General features: G+C 41.1%; 1 protein-coding gene across 3 annotated transcripts in view; it reads left to right on the plus strand.

Annotated features, from left to right (window-relative positions):
* The window catches only part of DUSP16 (dual specificity phosphatase 16), a 66,022-nt gene that overhangs the window by 1,073 nt on the left and 45,240 nt on the right, over positions 1 to 19,709 (plus strand). Inside the window, exon 1 of one of the 3 annotated variants that reach the window (XM_084765016.1) lies at positions 155 to 252. The exons of 1 other annotated variant lie outside the window; for it this stretch is intronic. The gene's annotated coding sequence lies outside the window, so the exon portion shown is untranslated. Of the gene's footprint in view, positions 1 to 154; positions 253 to 12,644; positions 12,765 to 19,709 lie in introns of those variants that run through there. One more of the 3 variants, XM_084765015.1, reaches the window with a different exon arrangement.

Consider the following 19,709-nt stretch of genomic DNA (forward strand, 5'->3'; position numbering starts at 1 on the left):
TTGCCTTAAAAGATTATAAGTAAATACTTCGCTCTTAGAAGTGAATCAAAACTATCGAGCCTGTTGGGAAAATGATCAGGTATGTCTCTCTCTCTCTCTCTCTCTCTCTCTCTCTCTCTCTCTCTCTCTCTCTCCCTCCCTCCCTCCCTCAAAGCCTCTTTAGCCACTCTGTGGAGCTGATAATGCATACAGTTGACAACTGCTTCCTCAAAAGACTTGCACTTTTTCATCTCCCTTAAGAAGAGACTTAAGGTAAAATTTCAAGAGAAGGAAAAAAAAAGCTTAACAGTCAAGTTAATTATGTTTTAATTACTTGAGAATCACCTATATTGGTGGGCACAGTTTGGGAGGCTATAATTAAGATTTTTAGAATTTTGTATTTAGTGAAGACTAGTAGCTTGGAGAAGTAAGTTGAAAACTGAAGTATTTGTGAATTTGTGTATTTGAGTGAAAATGTGACTAGGCACTGCAAAAGGGTTTTGTCTTTGTTTTAAAAATAAAGTTGTAGAATTGACTTTTTGAAGACAATGTGGAAAGCTGGTATTAAGTTTTTGGTTTAACATTTACCATTTTATGTGCAAATTCAGAACTGCAACTTGAATTAGTTCTTAGGTGCAGTAATTTGTGTTTATCAGAGTTGCACATGGAAAGAAAATTAGAAATAAGTTTATTTTGCATTTTAGCAATTAGTGAATATGTTGATGTTTTAAAAGTACAAACTGTTGGCAGTGATATTTACAGTTTTTTGGTTTTGTTTTAATCTCTGGTATGTCAGCAACGCAAGTGAAATACTTGTCTTAAAATTGTGCTGATTTTACTGTAGTGCTTCATTTGGTAAACAGGGCCAGGAACAGAAGTACACAATCACCCACTCCCTACCCGCCCCTCACTCCCTTCAGTTCAGAAGTTCTTGTCCTTTGGTTCAGCGTGGTGAATGTAATGGAGTATCTATAAAATTAAAATGTTAATATGAAATTGGGGGTTCCTGGTCTATTTGGTCAAAGGCTTAATTATAGTAAGTGAGAAGGGAGCAAAAAGGAAGATCCTGGTAACCCAATTCCCCTGCCCCTTTTTCTTACACATTAAAAGAGAGGAGGCGACTTTAGCTAGTTTAAGAGTAGTCTGGCTGGGGTTAGGTGAGGCCCTAGATGTCAATCCCGTTCCCTTCCCCTGTGTGAAAGGGTAGGTCTGAGAAGCTTACAGAGAGCTTTGCCTTGAGTTAAGAGGACAGGAATGATGTTAGGGTTTTAAAATGTGCTTCCCCCGCCCCATAACTGCCTGAATTAGGAAACTGAGTTTCATAGAATTTTCATTATTTAGGGTTAATATATTGAAGAAACCGGTTTATGTAACTATTCATTATTAAGCTCTTTCTATTTTCAGTCAATCATAAAGTCCTGTCAAATATAATTTGTTTGTAATTTACCAGTGTAATATATCCTAGAGTCTTGCATGTTTCTGGTATTTCTGACAAAGACAGTTTTCTGTTGTATCCTTACCTGCACTAATAATTTCTTGAACAGCAGTGTTTGTTTTTTTTTTAAATGGTTTGAGTTCTCAAACAGAGATCATAATTTGAAGAAGTAGGTTAATATAGGGAAGTCTCACTTGGATTAAAATCCTCCCAGAGGATAACCAAGGGTAACAGAAAACAAGTTTTACAACATACTTCAGCAGAGTGAATATGTTAAAAAGACTTCATAGGGAACAGAATACAAGTGATCCTTAATTGTCTTTAAAGTAATAACCACATAAGACTATAAAATTGGGACTGATATTCACTATCATAAAAGAAAAATCTTACTTAATGTTGGTTTAAGCAAAATCATAAAGTAAATCTTGCCCAAAGCTACATATATTTCAAAGCCAGATGTCATTTACCCATGAATTACTTGTGTTGTGGGTAATTCGTTATTTTTATACATTTCTTTCATTCAGATAGATAAAGTGTTGGCTTTGTGAAGAGGAAGGGTCCTGAAGACTGCCTGAAGGTGAAGAAGTTGTACTGTATGACTGGAGAAAACAAGAGTGGTTCAAAAAAGATCTGAGGTAGTATTGAGGACAGGCACACACAAAAGAATTAATAAAAACGCTTGCCAGGGCTAAGACCAGTATAGGAGGAAATGGGATACATCTTGGTGCGAAAGGAAAGGGGCATAAAGGAAAAAGAGCCCTTAGTACTTCCAACAACAAGAAGAGAATAATAAAATGTCACCTTCCTGATTGGTACTAGTTAATTATGTGGGTTTCTTGTCACAAAAAGTCAGCTTTTTGTGTTACCAAACACCCCCCCCCCCCAGCCGCCTGGCAGTGGTGGCTCACACCTTTAATCCCAGCACTTGGGAGGCAGAGGCAGGCGGATCTCTGTGGGTTTGAGGGCAGCCTGGTCTACAGAGCTAGTTCCAGGACAGATGTTATGTAGAGAAACCCTGTCTTGAAGAACCAAACCAAACCAAACCAAACCAACTAACCAAACAAAAAACCCATAATCTCTAGTGGTGAGGGAATGGATTATCATGATTATATAGGTATATGTAAGTATAAAACTTAATTCCCAGAGTTAAGTGTAAAGTAGATGGACCCACTACAGTTTCATGGCCCCTTTTGAGTTGGAAGGGATAAATCATAAAATGTTGAAGTTATTAACCAGATTTTGACTCACATGAAATCAAGAAAAACATTCATTAAAGACACACTATTTATTTGTTTTATTGTTTATTTATTTATTTTTGAATACAGGGGTCTCATTTTGTAGCTCTAGCTGTCCTGGAACTCAGCTCACTATTTAGATGTGGCGGCCTCACACTCACAGAGATCTGTCTGCCTGTTTCCAGAGTGCCGAGCTTAAAGGTGTGCACCACCATGCCCCCTGGATAAGGCATCCTATTCACAAGTTTTGGACCTAGTCTATGCCCTTAAGCATTGGGATAGAAGATTATAAGAACTCTCTCTCTCTCTCTCTCTCTCTCTCTCTCTCTCTCTCTCTCTCTCTCTCTCTCTCTTTCTCTGTCTCTCTCTCTGTCTCAGTGTGCGTGTGAGAAAAGTCTTGTCAGATGACTGGTAATAAAACAAATATTAAGGAAGATATAGAAAGCTAGTTACAGTCCCAGTTACTCTTCTATTATTACTCTTCATTAGTTAATTAATTAATTTGAGACAGGGTACCATGTATCTCAAATTACAATGACATTGAACTTCTGACCCCTCACCTCCTAAGAGCTGGGATTACAGGCCTTCACCATCCCTGTCTGGGTGGCAGTAGATATTGAGCCTAGGGCTTCAAAGATGCTAGGCAAGTACTTTACCAATTGAGGTATATGTTCATCCCTATCCCAGCTATTCTGAATAACTTATTTTGATTATGATATTCTAATGACTTTTCTTTTTTTTGAGAGAGCGTCTCATATGGCTTAGGGTGATCTAAAACTCAGTATATAGCTGAGGCTGGCCTGGAAATTGTGATCCTGCTGTCTGTACCTTTGAAGTACTGGGATTACAGGTATTGCCCCCATGCTTTTCTTTTTTCTCTTTTTTAAAAGATAGGGTCAAGATACTATAGCCCAGGCTAGCTTGAAACTGAGTATGTAGCCCAGGCTGACCTTGATCTCACAACCGTTCTCCTCCCCCAGCCTCTGGAATACTGGTGACAAGCCACAAGATTTTCCTTAACCATTCTATAAGAAACATTGCATCCCCTTTCCCACTTTTTTACACTTTAAAAATTTGGTTAAATAATTGAAATTGAGAAAAAGAATTTTATAAAATGTCCCTTTCTTTAAAAAAAAAAAAGATTTACTTTTATGTGTTTATGTGTATATGTGTGCATTTGTGTGAATATATGTTGTGTGTACAGGTGGCTGAAAAGGCCAAACGAGGGTATCAGACCTCTAGGAGCTGGATTTGGAGTTCTAGGTGGTAGTGAGCCATCAGACATGGTGCTGGGAACTGATCTGCAGTCCCCTGAAGGAGCAGGAAGTGCCCTTATCGCTGAGCCATGTGATGGCTATGGAGGGCCATAAAGTGCTTCTATTGTGTAGCTCTATAGAAGAAATATTTTCAAAATTATTCTATGTGTACGTAACTGGGTTTTCTACATGTCATATTCTGACACATAGATAAGTGTATGAAAAATTTTATGGCAAGAAAGGAAAATATTTTATTCTATCTATCTATCTACCTATCTATCTATCTATCTATCTATCTATCATCTATCTGGTTTTTGGAACTCACAATGATCCACTTGCCTCTGCTTCCCGAGTGCTGGGATTAAAGGCATGTATCACCATACCTGGCCCTAAATTTTTATTCCTGACACAGTCTCATTATGTAACCGTGGCTGGTCTGGCCTGGAGCTTGCTATGTAGATCAGGCTATTCTCAAACTTGTGGCAGTTCCCTGACCCCTGCTTCTCTAGTGCTGGACTTGTAGGTATAAGCCACCACATCAGGCAAGTGTTTCCTTGATTTTTCTCTAGAACTATTGTATTTAGAAAAGATTTTTGAGCAGGAAGGTTGTGGAGCACGCATTTAATCGTAGTGGGAGGCAGAGGAAGATGAATCTCTGTGAGTTGGAGGCCAGCCTAGTCTACAGAGAAGAGGGTTCCAGGACAGCCTGGGTTACACGGAGAAACTCTGCCGCAGGGGGTGGGGGGAGAGAGGAGAAAGAGATAGATTTGTGGATACAAATGGTAGGAATCTGTAGTTGTGTGATCAAAGTTAACTGGAGATAACCCACTGGGTAAAGCCGTGGTTGTCCAAAATACCTGCAAACTTGGCAACCTGAGTTAGCTACCTAAACTCAGCAGGTACTGGATGAGTTGCAATACTGAATCTGACTCTACGTGAATTTTTTTTTTTTATTCTGTAATACTAAATATTTATTGGTCCATCTTGTGATTCTTAGGAATTTTGACCCCTGTTTCAGTTTATAATATGCATGGTCATTTAGAAAGTAATGGTTTACTAACCTTTCACTCAAACCTAACATTTGATTATTCAGTATTAAGCAAGTACCATTCCTTTATATGACTGTTAGTCTTATCCAAAAGTCTTTTAAGAGTCTGAAAGGAGTCAAGATCTTGGTAGTGAATTTATTTTCCTGAATTCTGAGTTTTATTATTGGCTCTCAGTATTGTCACTTTTGAAGAGAGAGCCTTCACTTCATTCGCTTTGGAGAAAATGAATAACTCCAGTTGTTTGCAAATTATCCTTTTAAACCGGAGTGGAGTTCATTACTCGAACAGTTGCCTAAGTGTTTTTCCTGAAGTCAGGCATTGTACTTAGGTGTGCAGCGGGAGTGCTCCCTGTCCTCCTCATGTCAGCACACACAACATTAAGGTGCACTGTGCCCATATGTGCACACTCATATGAGTGTGTTCATACTCATTTATAAATTCACATTCTTTTTTTTTTTCTCTCTTGAATGACAAGAGGGTAGAGAGGATCACATACTTTAGTGTTACTTGTTCTCTTCAACTGAGAGGGAGGCTGTTGACTTTATTTCTAGAGAACACTGAGGGATGACTGAAAACAGACTTTAGAAAGAAACTATGAGCCAGGCTCAGTGGCGCATGCCTGTAATCTCAGCACTCAGAGAGGCAGAGGCAAGTGGATCTCTGTGACTTTGAGTCCAGTCTGGTCTACAAAGCAACTCCAGAACAGCCAAGGCTACACAGAGAAACCCTATTTCCCCCCGCCCCCCACCTACCCAAAAAGAAAGAAAGAAAGAAGAATTATGAGGGCTGGAGAGATGGCTCAGTGGTTAAGAGGCCTGGCTGCTCTTCCAGAGGGCCTGGGTTCCATTCCCAGCACCCACATGGCAGCTCTCAGCTGTCTCTAACTCCAGTTCTAGAGGGTCTGATACCCTCCCACTGATGCACATAAAATAAAATTAAATAAATTTTAAAGGAACAAAAATTAATATAAAAAGAAAGAAATTCTGAGATAAGATTGGATATTTATATCTTAATATTTTGCTGTACTCCTGGCTTGTGGAAGAAGCAGGCTAGTGAGGACTGCAGGGTGTGTGGATCTGGATAGGAGCACAGCCACACAGGGATGGGTGGAGCAAGAGTCAGAGATAAACATCAAGTAGGTTAAGGTTAAAATGACTGACTACTGTTTTAATTTCTTACCAGTACTCAAACTGTTATATCCTGTGCCTTCAGCTACAGCTGGGAGACTCAGCAGTGTTCTGAGTGTGAAGACTGTGAAGAGTTAGGCTCCAGCCATCAGTGTTGGCAAATATTAACTAGGCAACGCTTGAAGATCTAAATTCAAGAATGAAATTTTAATGCTTTGGTTTTTTTTTTCTCAATAAGTGGTTAGGACTAAAGAGGACAGAGGATTAGCCCAGATAGATAACACTAATCAATTTGTTATTTATGGGTACTATTCCTAAAAAGGATTTGAAATGGCAGAAGAAAGGGCAAAGTCAATACTCAAGGCCAAACTTGATTCTAAGTATCATTTTTAACCTAGGTTTTTTTTTTCTTTTGATGGCATTTATTTAGTAAAGCCATATAGTCAAGCTATGGCCACTGGGAAGTAATTAAATTGATTTCCTGTACAGAAGCAGTGCATTTCTCTGTGTTTCTGTGTGTGTGTATGTGTGTGTGTTTTCAGTTGCATGCAGTATAAACAGAATATATGTATGTATGGAAGTGAGAGTAAGCAAGAAAACCACAGCATGCCACAGGGGGAAATACTTTTAACTCAAATCTGCCTTCAGTTACACTAGCAGAGACTTAAACCATAAGCCATTTATACTTAAGCAGTTCAGGGTTCAGTCAAGGTCTTAGCATCAGTAAAGCTGCTTAGCAGTGTCATCAAGCGCCCCTGTTCTCTCCAGGTCTTAAGTCTGTCATCCTTTTCTTGTTTCCTTAGTATCCTGACATTTTTTTGTTGCCTGATCACAAAATGGCTGCTTTCGTTCAGACCTCACATCTCTTTTCAAGGCAGAGGGGAAGAAGAGAATAGAGCAAATGGCCCTTCTCATTACACCTGCCTAATCACACTCTTAAGCCTCATGTGGTTGGCAGCTCTTGGGAGACGAATGAAGGAGGGCTGCAAATTCAGAGACAGAGTGGTGTATATAGTGAGTTCTAGGCCAGCCTGTGCTGTATTGAGGCCCTGACTCACAAAACCAAAAACCAAACCATACTAAAACTCAACAACAACAACAAAAAACCTCAACAAAATGTTTTATAGAAACTCTTGTCTGATTTCCTCACACATCTCATTTGCTTGAATTATTTTACAGGATTGCCTCCACTCACCAGAGAGATGCTGGCAATGAATGTTGAGGGAGGGAGATGGGTGACTTAGTGTGTGTTATGTATCACCTGGCCGAGGCATATAACTTCACCTTGAAATTGAGAATCTGTTAGCATTTTGGAGGGGAGGAAAGGTCTGTTGAGTAGTTAACTGTGTGCCTGCTGCAGATAGGAAGAAAGGGGAGCAGTGGTAACTTGTGAAACAGTTGTCTGTGTGCTGGAGACTGTTCTAGTATCCCTCCTAAAACACTGCATCATTTTCTTTCTTATTTTAGATTAGATATACAGGCTTCTATTCCAGTTAGTTGTAGGGCTAATTTAGAAACACTTGAGCTCAATGTTTTTCAACTCTAAAACAGCATTACATTTGATAATCTCTGAGGTAACTTTTAATATATTTTTTATTGTGTGTGTTAGAGTTGGTGTGTGTCCTAGTGTTACTGTGTGTACGTGTGTCAGTGTGTGTGTGTGTGTGTGTCTTTGCTTGTGCATGGTTCTTTGTGGAATCAGCTCTCTCCTCTCAATTTTGCATGGGTTCTGGGGATCAAACTCCGGTTGATCTACTTAGAAGCCTTTTCCTTCTACTCCAGCTCTTTCAAAAGTGTGTGATGAGCCCAGACTAATGTGGGGAGCGCCTTTCCTAGCGGAGCCATCTTGCCAGCCCTGAGATAATTCTTTTGTCTTTTGCTCTTCTGACCACTTAGCATTTTCTCATCAGAAGAGTGGACAGGATTGGAGAGGATCCGGTACTGTGTAGTCATCTTGACTGCTGGGTGATGTTGCCAGCGAAGGATGGTAAAGGTTAAAGTTACTCAAAGTGAAGTTTTGGCTTTTGATAGTCATTCATTACTTTTCTAAATTTTCATTGAAAAAGAAAAAGTAATTATGCTTATTAATTTTTGTGACATTTTACATGCTCTGCAAGTGCTTTACTACCAAGCTATAACTCGGCATCTATATCTTTATTTTTAGGAAAGATATATGTGTATAGTCTATAAATACCTTCAGTACAGACTTCTGAGGAAATGTCTTCCTGTCCAACATAAGATGTATTTTAGGCACCATTGTGGGAAACCTGGTCCACTCTGGCCTTTTTTTGGACATTTGTTATTTGGTGATAGCATTTATGCTGCATATTTTCTTGGATAAGATAAAAGAATAACTAATGGCAGGTGATTCCTTCTGCCTTGTATTTAAAAACTGCACTTCAGTGAAGCGGGGCAGTTGTATCAGGTACCATAGTGTGCCTTCCATTTAGTTTCATAGAATGAACTTGGTTCTTCACATGGACTTTTGCCAAAAGTTATATGAACTTGGATACACTATGAGTTGAAAAGTCATATTTTAAACTCTAGTATGTTGTGAAGTACTGTACTGTTTCAGAGTATTTTAAAATAAGCCCCAAACTACTAATCTTATACCCAAAGCAATTTTATAGAAGTACATTTTACTTAATGCATGTTTTTTGTGGTGTTGGGGATTGTTCTAGGACCTTGTAATATAGGCCTGTGTTTTACCATAAAGCTTTACCTCACTAATACTATTCCTCCTCCTCCTCCTCCTCCTCCTCCTCCTCCTCCTCCTCCTCATCTTTTTTTGTTTTTGATTTGGTGGAGACAGGGTCTCTCTGTGTAAACCTGGCTAGCTTTGAACTACTGACTTACAGGATTGTGCTACCATGCCTGGCTTTATTTTTCATTTGCGAGTTTCATAAACCAGGCTGGTCTTGAGTTTGCTCTATAGCCCAGGCAGGCTTGAAACTTGGGATTCTTCTGCCTCAGCAACCTGAATGGCTGTAATCCCAGGCAAGTACTGTGTCTGGTTTTCTGGTACATTTTGCTTGTGGTTTTATCAGTATTTGGAGTACTTTAAGCTATATGCCATCAACAGCTATTTAAGAACCAAAAAATTTTTTGGCAATTTGAGTTGCAATTTTTAAGAATAAGCAGCATATGTACTTAATGACTGCTTTAAGTGGTATAAGGAGATATCTAATTCCATCACCACCTGGTTTCTTTGGTTTTGGTTTTGGTTTTTCAAGACAGGGTTTCTCTGTGTAGCCTTGGCTGTCCTGGACTCGTTTTGTAGACCAGGCTGGCCTCGAACTCACAGCAATCCGCCTGCCTCTGCCTTCCTAGTGCTGAGATTAAAGGCCACCATGCCTGGCTCCACTTGGTTTTTAAATGTTACCTAGAAGCTACCGAAACTCTTTTAAGTGTGTAATTAAAGCAGTTATTTACATTTTGTCCTATAAATGATTTAAGAATCTGATTACTGTAAATATTCATGAAGTTTAAGTTTTATAGCTTCCTAGTTTTATAATAACAGTAGTCATGTACAGTACAAAATCCCATTCTTCTGACTTCCCTGCAGCCCTATGAAAGACACACTTAAGTGATTTTTGTGGCAAATAAATGCCCATCCTCCCTATACGGTAAGTTTTAAATAGTCTGGACTATATGAGATTCTGTCTTAAAAAAGAAAACAACCTGAGAATAACCACTAGCAAATTGTGGGAAAGGACTTATTTGTTATTTGCTTTTATTGATTGAAAAATGTATCGTGCTATTATGACCAGAGTAGCAATGAACATGAACGAACAAGTGTCTCTGTATTTTGGTGTATGCCCAAAGAGTGGTGTAGCTGCCTCTACTGTATACGTCCCCTCGCCTCCAACAACTCCTGTATCCTTACCGCCAACCACTATTTCCTCCTGTATGTATGGTATTTCACACTCTCTTTTGTCTACTTAGGGCTGGCACTATGTGCGTGGGTGTAGCGCTATCTTCTGGAGTGTGGGTAGCTTCTGAGGGCCGCATCTCTGAAGAACACTGACTCCCCTCTCTTCCGGCAGCCGTCAGTTACCGTGCAGTACTCTGTTCTTGTACAAGTTTTGTGTGTCTTGAGCTCTCTGATGTCTACATTCTGTTCCAGGCTTCATACCTCACTGAGGCACTCTGTAGAACTTTCCTCGCCATCACTTCACAGTAAGGTTTGTGGTGTATTATTGCCCGTGGTGAGAGTAGTGGTTCTTGCCCTTCCCGCGGCTGCGACTCCTTAACACATACAGCTTCGCATGTTGTGGTGACCCCCAACCATAAAATTATTCTACTTTATAACCGTAATTTTGCCGCTATTATGAATTTTAATGTAAATATCTGATATGCGACCCTTGTGAAAGTGGCCTTTGCCCCCCAGAGGGCTTTCAACCCACAGGTTGAGAACTGCTGAGTTAAAGGGATATTTGTTAGGAAGGCACACGTCCAAATATTTTTTGCCAGTCTGAAGTAGTCGGTAGACTAAAAAGCCTAAGGTCTTGACAGTCAACTACTTTCCTATCTGCTGTTTTATTTTGAACTGCTTAGTCCATGTTTCTACTTTATTGGGCCTTTCAATAAAATAAACTCATTTTCATAAGAGTTCTGGGTTTTTTTTTCCCTCCTTTATGGTTATGCCTTGAGGCAGATGCTGCTGGCTAGAAATAGCACTATTGTAATCTTGTAAGACAACTAATAGTTATAAGTCTTGGATGACATCTTTTTTATCCTTTTTTTGTGTGTGTATGTGTGTGTGTGCTTGTAGTTGTGTATACATACGTACTTTGGTCTGAGTAAGACAGACTATTCTCTCCTCCTTTCCTTTCTCTAAGTCACTGCCACCAATAAGACTGAGCGACGTCCTAAAGGTGGATTGTGGTAAGTTTATTGCAGAAAGCGGGAACACTTCAGGGATAAGCTAAAGATGATCATTTTCAAAATTAATAGACACTTGCTGGCCAGTGATGTCCTGGCCACCTTTGGCCAGAGTTTGTTTGTGTAGTACCTCAGGGAGTTGGAGAAGGAAGGCCTCATGAACTCCTCCTTGGCTTCTAGGCATTGCCTCTGGGGGATCTTTCCTTTCCGCTCTTTACAGCACCATTATATATCTACAGATACATTTCATTCCTCCTGTGGATGATGAGGAAGTCATGTCCTCCAAAAGTGCTTGAGGAAAAAACTTTGCATGTAGGCATAATGTTATTATGTAACTCAAATGCTGATTTCTATACACCTCATGTCTGGTTGCAGTTCTTGTTCTGAGAATCTCCTGTCTAAATGTTGTGTAAATACTGCTCCCCAATTGACCCCTGATATGCCAATAAAGCAGCTTATAGCCAATTGCTGAAGAGGGGAGAGAAGAGTGCTGGACATCCTGCCAGCCAGGGGAGGAGGAGTTAGAAGGGGAGGTAGGAGATTGACCAGGAGCAGAGATTCAGGAGGCATCAGGAGAGAGATGCTGGAGCAGGAAAGCCTCAAAGTGCAAGTATCTCTGGGATGCACGCTGGGAGGAAGCCAAATCAGCTTACAGGGGTAAGAATAGTGTAATAACTGCTCAGTTCTTACTCTGTGAAGCTTGTGAAAATAATATAATGGAGTCTCAATTATTTGTGTGATAGCCAGGTTAAGAGAGAAACTGAGAGGCCGGGTGTGGTGGCACACGCCTTTAATCCCAGCACTCCAGAGGCAGAGGCAGGTGGATTGCTGTGAGTTCGAGGACAGCCTGGTCTACAAAGGGAGTCCAGGACAGCCAGGGCTACACAGAGAGACCCTGTCTCAAAAAAGCAAAAACAAAACAAAACAAAAAAGAGAGAGAAACTGAGAAACATAGTTTTATAAAAATAACTTTAACATTGAACATACATGCTCAAAAATTGTTGGGTAAGGGAGTGAACCATGAGTTAGATCCATCATGTGAGGAGATAATGGAATGAGCATTTCCTAGTGTATATTCTGTTGTATGTTACAGGGTATCCTATGAATAAAAGCTGATCCTGAAAGGGTGAGGATGCTCCTTAATGTAGTATAAACTGTTCGGCTAGAGGCTCAAATGCTAGGTTTCTTCATCTTATAGTGGTAACTGGATCAGATTAGAGGGAGGGATTCCAAAGGCCTCCACAACGCTGTGATGGTTATGGACTCTCAGTACTGGGGTATTCTTGAGTGGAGCAAATCTTTAATTTGAATGCATTCACTGAGTTCTGTGTTGCCTCCTTTCAAGTGTTGAGTGTTTCCTTGGTACATCTGTACCACACAGTGAAGAAAGACAGGGAATTCTGTCTCCACAAGCGCAGACCAGTGAGGCGGCCATGGCTGAGTTCTGCTCCAGCATGCCCTTTCCACTCTTTGTTGGGGTTCCACAGAATGACTTGTTGTGTTACCTCCCACCCCCTTTTAAATTTCAGATGTTGTAATGTTAGAAAACTTGGTCTCTTACCTAAACATTTTTTTTCAGAACTTTAGAATACATCATTATAAGCCAAGAGCAGGTAAATCACAGTATAACATGTGCCATGGAATTTCTTCTTGAGCCTTCTTAAGTCCTGTTTTTCAAAAAAACTGTTCTTTAGATTCCTCTTGGAAGAGTCCTTCTGCACTTGGTTTTGTGGAAACTACAGATACCTGGTTCTCATTCCACAGAGATTATGAGGCTCAAGATATTTTAGAGTTCCCAGGTAATTTTAATATGCAGCCAACATTTCAAGCTACCGACTAATTAAAATATTTGGTTGATTTTGCAATTAATCCCTTTTTTAGAAAATGCCATAATTTATGAAATACTTTTTAAAAATGAAATTTAATTATTTTGTATTCACACAGTGATCTGGTGTGGTTTAAATAAGAATGGACTCATATATTTGAATGTTTGCTTTCTACTTATTGGACTATTTAGGAAAGATTAGGAGGTATAGATTTGTTGGAGGAGGTGTGTCACTAGAGTGGGCTTTGAGGTTTCAAAAACTTGTGTCAGGCTTACTCTCACTCTCTCTGCCTGCAACTTGCAGATCAGATGTGAGCTCTCAGCTACTGCTGCACTGTCATGCCTGCCTTCCTGCCTGATGTCATGCTCCCTGCCACAGTGGAAATGGACTAACCCTCCAAAAGTGTAAACAAACCCCTAATTAAACTTCCTTTATACGTTGCCTTGGTCATGATATCTCCTCACAGCAGTAGAAACCCTAACTAAGACCCCAGTGAACTAGACCTGCTTTTGCTTCTGGAATTCTTCATTCTTGATGCCGCCTGTCTGCCCTCTGCCCCCAGGACAGCCATACATTTGCTCTGTAGCTGAGGATCAGCTTGAATTTCTGATTCTCCTGCCTCGGCTTTTTGAGGACTGGGATTCCAGGCATGCGCCACCATGCCTGGCTTATCCTGTCAGCATTTTAATTTCAAATCTAGTCTTAGTACCTTTATGCCCTCAAGGTGAGAAAGGCTGAAAAATCTGTATAGTTTACCAATGAACCAATGTGAACATTGAAAGAAAGGCCGGAGATATCTTTAGTATTTTCCTCAGATCCTATGAGCCTTCAGGGACATTTTTAATAATGTAAATTCACAGTTTGCATTATAGGCTCAAGACTTAATCTCCAGGTGCAGTACTGGATGGGTAGTTGTACCAAGTTCCCAAGTAGTTCCTGTGATTAGATAGAGGCAGGAAGCATGAGTTGAGCATACATGGCACTCAATAGATGAGCACGTCTGTATTCCTAACCCATGCCTGTCTCCTTCTTAGGGCTTTACAGATTAGCTGAGGTCTGTAACCCCAGAATGAAAAGGGAATGAACACTACTCAGGCAGGAGAGAAAACGGAACATTTATTATCTCATGTTTAAAATACTTTTTGCTCTGTTACTTACTGCTCTGTGATGTTTAAATGTGTTGCTAGCAAATGGTGATGCTTCTTTGGATCCCAATTAGTTAGCGCAGTAGGACTAAACAGTAGAGCCTTGTGAATATAATTCTTGGGGTCTAACTATGCCATTCACTACATATTAGATGAGATGGTGAAATCAGTTTAGTTTCAAGTCAGAGTTTTACAGTGGACAACCTTACAATCTGCTTTATACCAACTTTCCCTCATGCCAAACTTAATGTATTTGTTATGCCTTTCCTATTAATTTTACGTATGGAAAAAGCGACATTGCCCAATACCTATCCACTTGTTTTGCTTTAAGTGAAGTACATTCTGTGCTAGAGAAATAATGTAAACTGAGGATTTACTTTGGTTTAGGGTTTCAGTCAGTGGTGGTTTGGCCATTGCCTTTGGGCTTGTGTGAGGAAGAAAACATAGCTTGAGAGGTGTGGTGAAAGAAACTGCTCATTGCATGACATCCAGAAAGCACAGAGAGAAACAGGAAAAGCCCAGGGACAAGTTTTTATCATTCCAGGGCATCTCCTCAGTGACGTGTTTTCCCCAGCTAGGCTCTATCTCCTACTTTCCACCATTGCCCAGTAACGTCACCTTATTATGAGAGTATTCATGTCTGCTTATCCTCCCCACCCTCACCCCAGGAAGGGTCTTAGTGTGTATCTCGGCCTTCAGCTCTGTGTGTAGGCTAGGCTACCTCTGAACCCGTGGCTAGCCTCTTGTTTTGAAATCTGAGTGCTTGGATTATAGGCATGAGCCACCGTGCTTGAAAAATATTCTTTTTGTTGTTGCTTGTTGAGACAGAGTCTCAATTAGATCAGGCTAATTTCTAAGTCGCTATTAGCCAAGGATGGCTTGAACTTCTAACAACTCTCCTGCTCCACCTGACAAATGGATGTTATAGTCGTTTTCAATGATTGTACATCACCTTCAGACCATATCTTTGTGGGGGCAGGTAGAGGGATAACTTTATTTTCAAATCATAGCACACATGAGTACTTTGTATCTTATAGCAATATTGATAAGGAAATTTATAACTAGGTAGTTTTTTTTATACTACTCTTTGCCATTCAATGAATCATATGGTACTAAAATAAAACTGATTTGGATGATGATTAATGAAAAATAATTTTACTTAGTTTACTGAAAAAAGTAGAGCTCAGTACTTTAGTTTCTGCATCTTTCTTCCTTTGAACATTCTTAGCATGACATGAAATAAGACCATACCAAAAAATTCAGGGCCTGATGAGGAAGCTCAGGGTTGTTTGTTTGTTTGTTTGTTTGTTTTGGTGTGTGTGTGGGGCGCACGCACATACACACATTTAACTTACAGAAGAGAATCATAATACCAGCATCTATCTCTCTTTCTGTCTTTCTGTCTTTCCTTTGTTTCAGTGTCTCTCAAGTAGTTTGGGCTGGTCTTGAACTCAAGATCCTAGTGCATCAATCTTCTGAATGCCGAGAGCTATAGATGTGTAACACCACTATACCTGGCTCATTTCAACTTTGATTGTGCCCAGTCATTTTATTTGTAAACAGAACTTGAACTTGGACATAATGCTTATTTAATTTTCTATTAGCTCATTTCAAGCAGTGACAGATTAGGGTACCAAGATCTTTCAGATACTATAGAGTTATTAAGGATGTAATCTAGATGGTCATTTTCATGGGCACCATTAGTCAGAAAATCTGTAACTTATTGATGGTGTGTTTTACTACCAGGGAAGCTTTAGATACTTTCTTTTATGTCAGACCGAACAGTGACCATTCTAGGCTGAGCCCATCCTTACACATCTAAAATCATGTGGGCCGTATCTTACTCTCCTTGCTTCCGTTTTCTGTTCTGTCCATTGTGGTTACCAAGTGCAATTCTTGGTGATGTTTTCATGTTTTTTCCCTACAGTTATAGTGGCTTTGATGGCCTATGCCTTCCAAGACACTTAACCAGCTAGCCCTTTCTTCCTTAACTTATTTTCTCATACACCGATACAATCTGTGCTCCAGCCAGGAAAATCTGCTTGTCTCTTTCTTTGAGTTCATACATTTATTTTATTTAGAATTTTCTTCCTCATTTCTCTCCGGGTGTTCATGTCCAGCTTTTCCCTTCAGAAGTCACCTTGAAATTTAGCTTTTTCCAGGAAAGCTTTTTAAAAAATATTTGTTCAAAGTGTCCTTTCAGCCATACTTAGTAATTTCGTACTTATACGAGACGGTCCCTTCTGTTTTTCCCCACAGTGACTTTTATTAACTTTAAAATAAGCCAGTGCTGACACTGATGTTTCCTAGTCAGAAACTGAAACTTGGACGATATTTCCTGTATATGACATGCGTAAACCTGATGTCACCTCTGGGTTATAGAAGGCAGGGCCAGCTTATGTGTGAAAATGGCTGATGGCCTTTTAGAAAGAGATTAACTTGAAGGATAGCAGGCAGAAGCGACACTTCAGACTTTCATTATAGAATAGGTGTAGTGTGGACAATCTTTTAATTTTTAAAATATACTTTGCAGTAATTTTCTGTGGTTTATAATCCAGTATATTTTTATTGTATTGTTAGGATTGTCTGGGAGCTGAGATACTAGGCTTGTAATGAACAACTTGTGCTCTGGTCATCTTATTTCCCTTTGATGTTCCTTCTGGGTCAGGTTGTGCTCAGTTGAAACCAGTGGCTTACAAAAAGTTGGAGGGTTGAAGCTTGTTTTGTCCACACATGCTCAGGTTACTTTTTCACTTTATAAATATGAATCCCAGATCGTAAAGTAATCAATATGTTGTTATTTTCTACATAGCCAATGTGGAAACCTCAAACATCTGTTTCTTCCTCTGGGGTTTATGTTGAGGCCTGGCCTTTGTATCTAGAGTAACATGCATTAAGGGCTAATAAAAGCATAGGACAGTGAACCAGGTGCAGTGGTGTAGGCCTTTAATCCCAGCACTTGGGAGGCAGAGGCAAGTGGATCTCTGTGAGTTTGAGGCCAGTCTGGTCTACAGAGCAAGTTCCAGGACAGCTGGGGCTGTTACACAGAGAAACCTGCTACATGGCCTCCCTCTAATCCTGAGATGGGCAGAGAAATGGAAATAGTTGTTTCACATCAAGCCTTGGGAATCCCCAGTCCACAAAAGGGATGATTTGGAGCAGTTATTTGCATGTTGTGGACCCATTGCCCCTGAGTTATCCTTTTAATGTGAGGATATAAACTGTGGCACTTTTACTGCTTGGTGATCAGAACATCCCTGGCACCTTCCTGTTCTGCTACTTTCTAAATCCTAAGATACACTCAGAGTGGTGCATTTATGCTGTTTGTAAATAGTCCTAGGTGTTAGTGAGCACTCATTCTCTCACTTTACAGATGATACAAACACAGGCTTGGAGTGTGTAGGGAGATATTCTATATGGCCTCTGAGCATTTTGGTAAAGTTGAAATTAGGAACAAGGTCTCCTGAGGCCTGTCCAATTTTTTTCCTTTAAAAACAATACATCATGAAATCTCATTTTTATTTATTTTTTCTAAATTCCTAGGATTAGTTTTGGTTGGAAGCTGCAAAGACTGAGCTGGCCTGAGTTGTATGTGCTTGGCACAGAAACCTAGAGAAGAAAACTGGTGTGTGTGTGTGTGTGTGTGTGTGTGTGTGTGTGTGTGTGTGTACAGTTTTGTAGCTCCTGCTTTCACTGAGTGGAGCTGAGCAAGGGGCCAGCACTTACTCCTGGACCTGGCTGCCATCCCATTTTTGAGGCCCCAGAGTTATTTTTAGCCCCAGGGCCTTGGAAGCAGGTGTGGTCTGTGTTTGAAGGCCATGCCTGGACTGTGTTCAAGCCTTGTTGTGCCTGTCTACTTAGGAGCTGACAATTGTGACCTAAACCTACTGCTTTACTTTGCCAAAGGAGTTTGCACCTTTTTGGTGCGGAATGAAAAGTCATACCCTATTACATTTGTGAATATTTAAACAGGTTTGCTTTGGAAACTTTTAATACTCGAAATACATTTTAGGAGTAATAATACTATATTAACTAAGAAAAATACCAGTATAAGTCCCTTAGATATAGAAGGACTCTTTTTGTATTAAAAAGTATACCCCAACTGTTTTAAAATTCAGGTTTCTAATCACAAGTCGCCCTTTAATTTTCTGGGCAGCTGAGACGTGCTCAGTGCTGTAGACTGTGTTTAGCATGCCTGAGCTTTCATCCCTAGAGGGTTAACATCAATTTTCATATATGGTATTAGCTCATCTTCTAGTCTGCTCACTTACACTCAGCTTCTTTTTAAATCAGCCCTGCCAAGAAATATAGCAAGACTGTATGTGTGTGTGCATGCACGAGAGAGAGGGAGAGGGAGAGGGAGAGGGAGAGGGAGAGGGAGAGAGAGAGAGAGAGAGAGAGAGAGAGAGAGAGAGAGATCATTTGCTAATGGTTTTTTAAAAAGGCAAGCTTATCTGTATCTCAGAATGGACTCAGCCACCCTTGTAGCCAAGGATGACTTTGAGTGCCTGAGTGTCCTGCTTCTGCCTCTCAAGTGCTGGACTCAAAGGCATGTTGAAGGAGAGATAAACCTGTTTTTTAGGATCCCAAGGGCGGGATTGGAACGGTCTCGTGAGAGAACAGGTGAGGTTAATTCACTAGAAGAGCAACCACCTTCAGCTTAATTGTTGCCAGCTGAAAAAACCCCGTGAACAGACTCTGGGAGGAGAGATATAAATGAGCCCAGAACTGGAGGCGGGGCTTTTTGGAGACTTGGGACAGTTTTGGTTGTTCATCGCTGCACTTGGAGACGCCCAGCCTGTAGGTACCTGGATACAGACTGTGGGTACTTAATTAAAAATTTCTACTTATGAGACACCCAAGTGCCTGCTCCAGCCATACTGACCTAGGGCAGCTGGAAGAAAGACACCCAAGCTGCTGCCACGGGTGCCCCTACAATGGACGAATGTGTCATGGGGAGATGGGAAAGATGGCGTATGTGGCGGAGAGGTGGAAGAGAAAGAAAAGCCAAGAGGTACCTACACTGTGGAGAAGAGTGGCACTGGAGACTCAATGGCAGTGAGGAATAGGGAGATGTGAGGGGGCCATGGTGAGGTCCTGGTCTGGGTTGCTGCCAAGGGCCATGTCTGGTCCATGGTCCTGCTGCAGCTGGGGTCTGGGTTGATGTCTGTGGTCTGGGCTGGCATCAGAGACCATGTGGCTACCCAAGGGCCATGCTGCCACAGAGAAATATTCTGTGGCCTGAGCTGCCATCTGAAGCCATGGGGATATCCAGGCCCAGGCTGCTGCTGGGGACCATGTCTGGGTTTGTGGTCCTATGGCAGCTGGAGTCAGTATTGATGACTCAAGCCACCAAGGGCCATGCAGATGTCCCTGGTCTGGACTGCTGCCCGAGGCACTGTGCTGAGTAGGCTTGCCTCTCTCTGTCCACCACATTCAGGAGAGCTGGCCCTGAAGTCGTGAGAACGAGAGCGCTGTCCTTGCCCTTCACCAGCTACAGCACTCAGGAGAACTGAGGCCTGCATCTCCCTTGGGCTGCACAGTAAAGCTGGCCCTGGTGGCAAAGATGTGGGTGAGCTGGCCCTGAGGATACAAGAGCAGGAGTGGTGACCCTGCCCCTTGCTGGCTGCAGCATTGGGTGAGCTAGCCAGGGCAGTGCTGGAGAGCTCTACCTGGTGATGCAGGCACAGGAGAGCAGGGGCGGTGACTGACCAACCCGGCTACCTCCCAGGCCCAGATCCAGGGCTTGGAGTTGGCCCACCCCAACATCTAC

Source organism: Acomys minous (genome assembly GCF_964271855.1).
Source record: "Acomys minous genome assembly, chromosome: 17".
Lineage (NCBI taxonomy): Eukaryota > Metazoa > Chordata > Mammalia > Rodentia > Muridae > Acomys > Acomys minous.